Genomic DNA, 10,193 nt, shown 5'->3' with positions numbered 1-10,193 from the left:
TAAGAATTGTGCTTACGTGACCAGGTTGAAACCTTTCCTGAGACGCTTTATAAAATAGTCCTCAAGCCTCTGAGTCACCATAGCTAACTAATACCTTAATTTTATTCCGCGCACTGTGGTTTCTGATATCACCTGCTTCTAAACTTATTTAAGAATAGCAAAAGAGTCAAAGCACTTAAGGCTGTCAAATATAAACGAAAATGTTTGTAGTGCCTTGGTGGTCGTCTCTTACGTGATCCGTTTTGTGTTCCACGAGAACTAATCCTTCTATTCTGTTGAAGTATCTCGCGTGAGGCATGACAGCTGCGGACAAAAACAGCCAAACCCAAATCACAGTAGTAAAAACCCGTCCAATATAAGAGTTCCTGCAATGCCAACATGTACATCTAGAGGTAACAGCGCGGAACGTGGACGAGAGCACAAGATTAGAAGACGACACAACGAGAGCTCGTTGTGTCGTTTTCTAATCCTGTGCTCCCGTCCACGTTCCGCGCTGTTACCTCAAGATGCATAACCAATATGTCCAAGCTGCTATTCTAGCCAACATGTACAGTTTGACCGTTACTTTCTCATCCTGAGTTTGAAAGGCGTTATGCACTGTCGGTAGCAAAAGTTTCCATGTGGCAATATGCAACAGCGCAGCGCCTCCGTGCGACTGCTTTCCGCAGCACTGGCGGTCTTATTTCTAGTTCCAAAATAACACAGAGCTTAGCATGTCTACTCATGCCCGAGTACCGAAGACGATTGCCTTTTCCCCTACCCTGGAGCCACTGCCGCAGATGATGTACTGCTTACCTCACACCCCGCACCGTCCAACAAGCAAAATCCGCTCCCTCTCATCTTGCCAACTGTGCGTCTCCTCCCCATCTCGTGACCTATGAGGTACGTTTACTCCAGCCACCCATATACTGCTGCGTAGTAGGATCACCGTAGCTAATTACTCTACGCTGCTTCTCTGTATAACGCCTTTTGCTACATCAAAAACCAATTCCACAGCCGGCGCAACTGTTGAAAGCCTGGGTCGGAAATATTTTAAGCATGTGCAGCGGCAACCAGATGCAGTTCCGGTATGCGGAATACGGTTCGTTAACCGCAAGTTGAAAAACACAATTCGCAGTCATGGTTACCAAGATGTCCTGGCTCTTACGAAGTCATTTCCCTGCAGGTGCTTTCAAAATCTGTTTTTTAGAAACCAGTGCGTTCTAAAAATTCAGCAACGATTTATGGTTCTAAGCTAATAACCTTCCGCCGATTTCAAAATGAGGCGTAAGACGCGGCGCTGTTTATAGGTGGCGGAATTCTCTGAACGATAACTCTTGATGTTAAGGTTTTTCTGTACTCACCCCTCGAGCAATCAGCCCGACGAAGCCGGTGTAGCTTTCATTTAGCTTGAATCCCCAGGTAGTTTCGTTTTGGTTTACAATAAGCAGTCTGGAAGCAGAACGAAAAAGAAGGAAACAGTTTTTGATATGGTCTTTCTCTTGTGACGCATAGAAGGTAAAATCACAGAAGTAATGCTAAAACGTAGAACGATGCGTTGCCGAGAATATTTTACTAGTCTAAGGTATGTTCTGCTTAAGTGGCGAGCCTCGGTCACAATTAGCGTGAATATCAGTTTTTTTTTTACCTGCCGGCCCCTGTCGTCCCTGGTTTAACCACTTATTTCAGAGTAAATGTATACAGTAATTACACTGTACGGCTGCTACCAGAGCCTCAAGAGGAGGATACCTAGCAGAAATTATGCAAGGAAAAAATTTTATAGTTGACAAATTCGTCATTCTGGCTTTTTCCCACACCGAAAGTCTTCTACGTGACTCATAAGATCTGTTGGTGTGTTTTTTTGTTGAAAAATAAAGTAATAATGGCAACACAGGCCTAACATTGTCTTGGTTTGCCAACAAAGTAAGTATCCGAATAGTTGAAAGTTTCAAGTTAGATTACGTTATACCGGCTATCAGAATGAGTGGTTTCACGGATTTCTAGGCCACGCATTTGCGCGGCGCACGACGGAGGGGTAGTTCACAGCCAATTAAAATTTATGGACCTGCCGAATCAAGGTCTAAGCTTCAAATATTTCCTCTCAGCGCCTGAATTCCGAGCAGTTTGCAAATCACTTTGTCATTACCTATCTAAACGTGGCACAATGTAAGCTTCTTACAGTGTTCTTTATACCAGCACAGCAACCAATCATCAGTGTTCATTTACTTCTCATATATCTTGGTGCACGTATTGTTCACCTCCAATCTCGCAACCTTGTCCCCTGTTCCGCAAAGAACGTTGCTGTTTGTCTCCTTCTACAACAAGAATAACTCTGCTCATTCGAGAGGCTTGTAACGCGACAAAAAAGGGACAACAAGAACGAGACAAGCGCTACTCTCAACTGATTTTATTTACCGAAGAAACACAAATATTTATAGAATTCTTCCCATGCGCAGAAATCCAATCGCAGACACTCGTCCAAATGACATTTGAAAAGCCAAGCACTTTCATCAGATAAGTATATCCCAAAAAATATATTCACTAGAGAAGAACCTAATCGAAGGGCTGCTGATGCATTCCGCCCCTTTCTTACGAATGTCAAAAGCTTCAGTCGGTTCCCGTTCTAACGCACAGTCATAAATCCCGTGTGGACGACCTTCGGGTCAGTGCACGGAAATCATTGATGTAAGAAGGAAGAAGGGTCCCCAGCCACCTTTATTTTTAACGTGTACTAACATCGCGTGTTATAAAGATACCTTTCGCGGTTTGCCTCCATCAAAACGCGACACAAATAACGAAGGATTGGTTGGTTGGTTCACAGGAAGGGAAAGGCGCAGTATCTGTCACACTTGCTCTGTGGACACCTGAACCGCGCCGTAAGGGAAGAGAGGAAGGTGGGAGTGAAAATGGAAAGAGAGAAAGGGGAGCCGTAGTGGAGGGCTACGGAGTAATTTCGACCCCTCTGGGGATCTTTAACGTGCTAAATAAGAAAGGACAAATGTGTGGTTTAGGGTGCTCGCTGTCCCAAAGTGATTCAGGCTGCGCGGAATACCGCAGGGAAGGCCTATGAATAATTTCTGCCACCTGCGCTTCTTTAGTGTGCACTGACATTGCACAATATGCTGGTGCCATGCATTGCGCTTACAACAAAGCGCAAAAGATGGAGTTTAGTGTGCCCATTACTGCTGCAGTTATCGGCGTGAAAGCACTCTCGCTTCTCTCTTTTTTTTTCCCTGGGCGTAAAAGATTGTAGAACTGCAACTTTTATACCGAAGGGCACAAATTTCAAATGAACGGCGAGATCTATACGACCTCGCATGCTCAGAATGCGGTCGCTGGAGCCCGGGATTTAGTGCGTTGTACTATATATTTAACGCGATAGCGCTAAATGACCTGTTCTACAGCAAATCAGGCGTTGATGATCTTCTGAGAAAAAAATGTCAGACATGGTTGGCAGGTGGCACGGATAGGTACTAGCCGGACAGTGGGTCGTGAGAAGCCAAGGGAAAACGCCGTGATGACTTCGCAGTTCCTGGCAACTCGGGTAGCTTCGTTGCGATGTGATGGTCAGATAGGAATCGGACCCACTCAAAACCTTGGATGCCAGCTTAGGCACGCTGTCACGCAGGCACCTTCCCTTAGTTTGGTTGAAGCAGGTCTTTATACATATACTGTGCACCCTTGTACATGACGCGAAAGCTTACGACTGCTTGCCAGTTAGTGCGTGTGCGATAACAGAGGAAAAAATCATAAGATTAATTATATACGAGTCGCAAAGTGCTTGTCGCGCACGAGAATCCGCAAGAGGAGAGGCCCACAGAAACCAATAGCTTTATACACTAAAAGAGGGACGTTAAGTTCCCCCTCCCCGTATATCAGAACATGAGCCCTACTGCTACCCTTCTCCAACGTCATTCATCTGCACAAGTTAGGTACTGCACATGCGCACACGCCTCGACACAGCTGTGCACGCGCTCGCTCCATCGGCTGACCTGTAGCCGAACCTCGAGTGGCGTCATCCTCCCGATCATGTAGCCACTAGCTGCTGACAGGTTCTTAGAGAGGGTAGATAAGCTGTTTAACTGCGGCTCGCTTCCTCAGTCAAGCCATGGAGATTCGGTGCCTGGGTCGTTCATGTCTACACTCTGTCGCAAGCGTTAGGCTGAGTAGCATAATCCTGCAGACGTACCCAACGCAATGCTACCTCGACAACCATAGGCAACGCTATCGTTCCAGGTATGCAGTCGAGACTCCCAGCAGCGAGAGGCTTGACTGGCCCGTGCTGGTAACGCTTACCAGGAGCGATTACGCTCGTTAACTATAGGTTCACCCGGTCTGAACCCCGCCATTTTAAGGCCATAACGAAAGTTTATGTTACAGAAAACCTGGTCACCGTCGGCGGCTGCCACCGGAAAACCCCCGAAAATGAGTTACGATGTTGCTCCAACAATGCGTGCGAACAGTGTAAATTAACTTAGGATGACTTGATACGCGTCTCTCCACCGCTAACACCCACGTGGAGGTTCTGGTCGTCTTCTTTTTTTTTTTTTCTCGCTGTACCTGCGAAGTCTTGTCCCTGTGCTAATATAATTGTGTCATTGCGCATAAAGCACAGTGTCTGTGTCTCAGTTTGCATTAATGTTTTCGCATCGTACACTGAAACGTCGGAGAAAATGCAACGAAAGCGCCCGCCGATTGGCATTATCGTTCAGAGCTAGCTTTGGGCTCAGAGCACCGCTTGCTTTCAGAAAAACTAAAGTTTGGACAAATATTTACTGCCAATTGGAAATTACTGACTCCATGATTTTCGGTAGTGCATTTATTCGTCAATTTTATTGAATATGACGCATGTTTTTCTCGCGCATTTAATTAACAAGATTCGCAAGGAAAAGAAAATTATCAAGAGATGTTTTACCGAGTAACCACCACAGCAATAAAAGTACCCCTCAGGAAAGTGTATGAGTACAAAGCGCTTTTATATTCAACGGCACTCACCACTTTTTTGTGTTTTCTATAGGAAATATATAAGGCTGCAGAGCACACACACAGGGTAGGGCCCGCCAAATTACCTCATCTTTGCAGCCCTGGAGATGATGTCCATCATGGCAGCAATGGGTCCCGATAGTTCCACACCCTCAGTAACCGGTTTCCGGATTATGTAAGGAGTGACCTGCGCTTAAACAAAATACAAGACCTTTGAAAGTGGGACACACATCTCCTAAGCCGTTTACTTTATTTTTATAGCAGTAGCCCTACTACCCGCAATCCGATTAAAATCCGATGTATGTGTTAAGCCGATTTCATAATCGGAGGCAGAGAGATCAGCTCCCCTTCCGCTATACGTTAGACCACTGAGCCATCTTGGGTCTCTTCTCTAGTAGCGGTGAAGTGCTTCTATCTGTCTCTCTATCTGTATGTATGTCTGTCTGCTCTACGGACGCCCGCTTTTAAGGCGAAAGCCTTTAATACCTCATCTTTATCGACACAAGGTTGTCGACAGAATTGTCAGCAGAGGTGTCACGCTTTCGAGAGCAAGAGTTAAAAATAAATTAATAAACCTTGTCTCCACCGGGAATTCAAACCTTCATCTCTTGGATCCCAAGCACAGTGTCTTAACAACTACGCCACGCCGCGGACCGTGAATCACTCTTCATAATTCCCCCTTGGCTACCGTGAGGATGATAGCGGAATTCCGCGAGTGATAGATACAGCGCCTCTTTTTTCCTGTAAACGAATTATAGAACGCCGGTGAACTTTGATGCGTTCGATAAAATGCTGCTTGTGTTCGATAAGGAGCGCGCGATGTACGGTCACGACCGATCATGATGTAACGAGGCGATTCATGCATATACGAAGCTGACTCCACCGAGTGTCCGATTCAGGCGTCAGTGCGGCGCCTTTCAGTTGCTGCTTCCTCGAACGCCGCACCACACAGCTAACAGAAGCAGGCCTATATGTCTTCCTAAGGAGGCGTTAGTACAGCAGGCACTAGCGGCGTTTGAAATTGATTTACAGAATAGACAAGGCACAGTATCTGTCACAACTCTCCGCGGACCCATGTACTATGTCATGCAGGTAGGGAGGAAGGTGGGAGTGAAAGAAGAGAGGGAGATAGAGGTGCCGTAATGAAGGGCTACGATCCACAGCGCTATAATGGCTTTCGCCTCATCGCACTTATTGTTGTGACTGAAGGAAGAAGGAAAACAAAATTCACGGGCCTGCTACTGGCTCTGTAGCTGAGCCACCTCCACTGCCTCGTGCGGACAGAATATAAAATAGAGAAGAAAGAAATAAAAAAGAGGGAGAGAAAGACGTACGCCACAACAGCCGTCTCCGCAACCGAAACGGTAGCGAAAGCAATGACGGCCTACAACAGATAAAATTTCGGTGGCAGGCGAGCCCCCGCCTCAAGCGGCAGTGACCTACGAGTCCCAGCCCCGTAGGGCCAGAAGTAGCCACCCTCCCCTCCCCGTCACCTCATCGCACTTGAGTGGTCCAAAGTGTCCTCTACAATTTTTTCTTATCCAGTGGATAGCTCTCTTAGACAAACTCGCGTCATAGAGAGAGAGCGACATACGTGTGTGAGGACTCATGCCTGCTTTCTCGAGATTTTACAGAGGCTAACCAGAGTGTATTAGAATCATCTGATGCAGAGTACTGCCGTGCCCGACTACGAGAACAGTAGTAGGAAAGATGATGGTGACAGTTCATGGGAGTCAACGAATCGCGAGGTCGCAATTCAGAAGAGGAAAGCTGTGCGAACCCAGGACAATTAGTGATAGTGCACGATAATCTGAGCTTTGCTATGCTCATAGTCTGTCCATTCTTTTTTGTACTTGTATAATTGCCACGTAGATAATTTTGTGTGGCCCAGTGTCATTAAACTAGGAAACGTTCTTGTTTCCTATTGTGTGCTTGTGAATGTGTTCAGTAGCTTCCATGCATGGTGAGCGTGGTTGCTGACTATTATGGCCGTAACCATAGCCTTCGTTCGCTTGGTCCCCGAGAGCACTTGCACCCAACATTTGTGAACTGTGTTGAACGTGCGATCAAATCTTTTGTGCTAAATTCACAGCACACCAATCTACAAAATGCCAAATGAGGTGCCGTCTCTCAGGTTAACAAATTATGGCTTACGGCCCATTTGCCTCAGTTTTATTTTTATTTCTGGAAGCGGTGGTCTCGAATGAAGCCCAATTATCGACGTTTCCTGCATACTGGTGCTGATGGAGCATCACGTGTTGCAGTTTTTAGTCAAATCATTGCTCCATAGGGTAGATCAGAAAGCCGGGAGTTATCTGAGAAGGCTCGACTTTTGACCTTCCCCCCAAAAAAAATAATAATTTCTCGGAGCGCTAAATACGGGGATAAAAGTAGACATAAATGTTTAAAGTCAAAATTTTGAAGAGCAGCTGAAAACTTGCCCTAATGGTGCCTCGGTAACGAACGCTTGTCGCAGAAGCGGCTATGTGACTGATGTCATTTCCCAGCAATACACCATTCATTACTCAGAGCGCAACACTTTCAGACCCGTAAACGAATTACGTTGAAACACAGTTTTGTCACTGTTGTGCCAGAAACTAGGGACCCGTTTAACGTTAGCGTGTCAGCAACTAATCAAAACATTTTTGCTCCATCACTTACGTGCGGAACTGTAACTCTTAACGTCTCTTGACTCGCATTGACGGCGCCCAGTGCACTTGGCACAAACATGGTCTGAAATGTTTCGGCACTGCGGAAAAGAAATTTACTGACTTCTTGCAGTACCGTTCCCTCAGCATGATATATAAGTTGATTGGTCGGCCAGGCTTATATAGACGTGCCGACGTAAGCTCGGGGTGTGCAAAAAGTTATTACGAGGGAGATAAAACCGGAGTGTACACAGAAAGAAAAAAAAAAATCGGTGCAAACGACAAGTCGTAGGGTGCCTGATTCCTCGGCAGATTCCGCGCTGAGCCCGATTCTAATGAGTCGCTGCCGTTGCTAATGGCCCTGGCCTATTTGCATAGCGAAACAGGGGTCCTGCTTCAACGGCCTCTATTTGTAATTTTTTGTCACACGAGTCGTTAGCACCGCTCCGCCTCAGCTTATATACTGGTGGGTGCCAAAACTTTCCCGATAATATTTGCCGAGCATCAGCAACATCTCGCTTCGTTTCATCTAGAGCGCCTAAAAGGGTAACCCGGGTGTGCCCTTGCGTCACTGAATGGCGCTGTTCATTTCGGAAGCGTATCGGCGCCGAGAAGACAAATGAAACTTACTGCAAGCACACACTATCTGCGGTTGCCCTACGTGGCATGTTCCCAGCCAGGCTGTTTGCTCAATCGACGGCCTACTTGAAATAGCGTTAGCAGCTTTCGTCAGATGTACTGTCGACCTGTCTTACTATTGGAGACCTGAAAACAGCCTAGAGCTGGCAACTCAGTGCACGGAGTTGTTTGTTGTCACATCAAGCTTAGCGATGGGTACGAGCTGTTTCTGAAGAGAAAATCGCCATATTTGCGTTTGTACAATTTGCCGCTCAGAACAAAAAAAAAAAAAAGAAACTGCAATAATGGCTTTTTAACAATATGCTTGTCGGGGACGACGGTACTCGTCCTATCTTGTGTTAGTGGTTGTTTTGTTGTCTTTTACATCGTTATTCTTTCTTGCTCTGCTCAGGCCTACCATCATTTGCATAAACTGGGAACCAGTATCGAAGTAAACAGGCGTAGAGAAGGCGTATAACTTCTTTCTCGATCTGTTTACTTTCATATTATCGAGATAAGATTTTTATAAAACTGCAAAACCTAAAACACTGACAATCATGATGACTTTTCAATCTTCAAGGCGCCCCGAAATAAAATGTCTGTGTCCTTAAGAGCGATAAAGGATAATTCTACATTAAATATCACAGCTGATAAAAATCAAGAGAAGACCAAGTTTCATCTGCTTATCAGAACCTAAAGCAAAAAACATAAAGCTCTTAGAACTGTATATTTATAATAATGTAACTTGGAGCGCACTTCAAGAAACCTTCAAACCTTCAATTTATGAAGCTCAGTGTACTGGCGCTCAGAGCGCGAATATTTTTATTATATTTTACTAAATCATCTCATGAGAAGAGAGGAGTTGCTGGAGAAAGATTTGATGTTGGGAAAGGTTTAGGGTAACCGGAGTAGGGGTAGGCAGCGAACGCGATGGTTAGATGGCATCCTCGAGGCGCTGCAGATGAAGTTATGTGATGTTAGGAAGATAGTGAGAGACCGGAAAGCGTGGCGGGATATGGTCCATAGGGTCACGAAGAGTCGGACACGACTGAACGACTGAACTGAACTGAACTGAACTGAACTGAACTGAACTTCCAGTTTAAGTACACATGACACTGATGCACTCCAATACATGTCATTACGTGCGCGACTTAACTGTCAATTTCTTCAAGCAATAAACCAATAAAATCAGTTTAATAATATAAAGAAGAGTGACAAAGGACGTATTTGGCTAGTACTGCAATCGGTTTTTTATGTACTTAAAGCTATATCTCAAATCCCAAATTTTATATTTATCCTCTCACTGATACCTGTTCTCTTCATGTACTCAGTAATTACAGTCCCAGTGTCGTTCATTATGATCTTCGCTAAATGATCGGAGAAAATACGTTTTATTTCTCTCAACAGATTTCTCCTCAATATATTCTTTTTCAGGAGTGCAACCCTTATATCAATGAAGAACTTCGGTTAAGAGAAACGTTATCAATAAAAATAACGCTGCTTAATCAGAAAAAAACCATCATATAAATATTATCGAGCACAATTACTGATCTTTGGTATATTCATAGTTTTTCGAAAGCCTTCAACCGGATACACCATATAACTCTCATAAACTCTCAATATATGATGTGCGTGGGAAACTTTCCAGCAACTTACCTGAAAGCACTAAATCGGTTCACCTGTAATTACCGTCCGCTACGGAAGCCATTCAGTCACGAGGACCAACCGGATAAATACTGGAGCCTCTATCTTTATTATCTACATAAATAATTCGGTCATGTGCTTGATTGCAATTTTTTGTAGGTGACACGAGCATATCTATTTCAGGATCGATGTATATTATTTAATTCGAGGAGGAAATGAGGGACTGAGAAAAATGCGCGCATTGTACAAAAGGAAATACTCGGTGACCGATGAGGGCAAATCTAAAGCTGAGATTATGAATTACGCGAAGCCTTACATTAA

Source organism: Amblyomma maculatum, chromosome 11, assembly GCF_055883805.1.
Source record: "Amblyomma maculatum isolate TAMU_Amacu chromosome 11, ASM5588380v1, whole genome shotgun sequence".
Lineage (NCBI taxonomy): Eukaryota > Metazoa > Arthropoda > Arachnida > Ixodida > Ixodidae > Amblyomma > Amblyomma maculatum.
The sequence above is the reverse complement of the archived record's forward strand: the minus strand, read 5'-3'. Positions refer to the sequence as shown.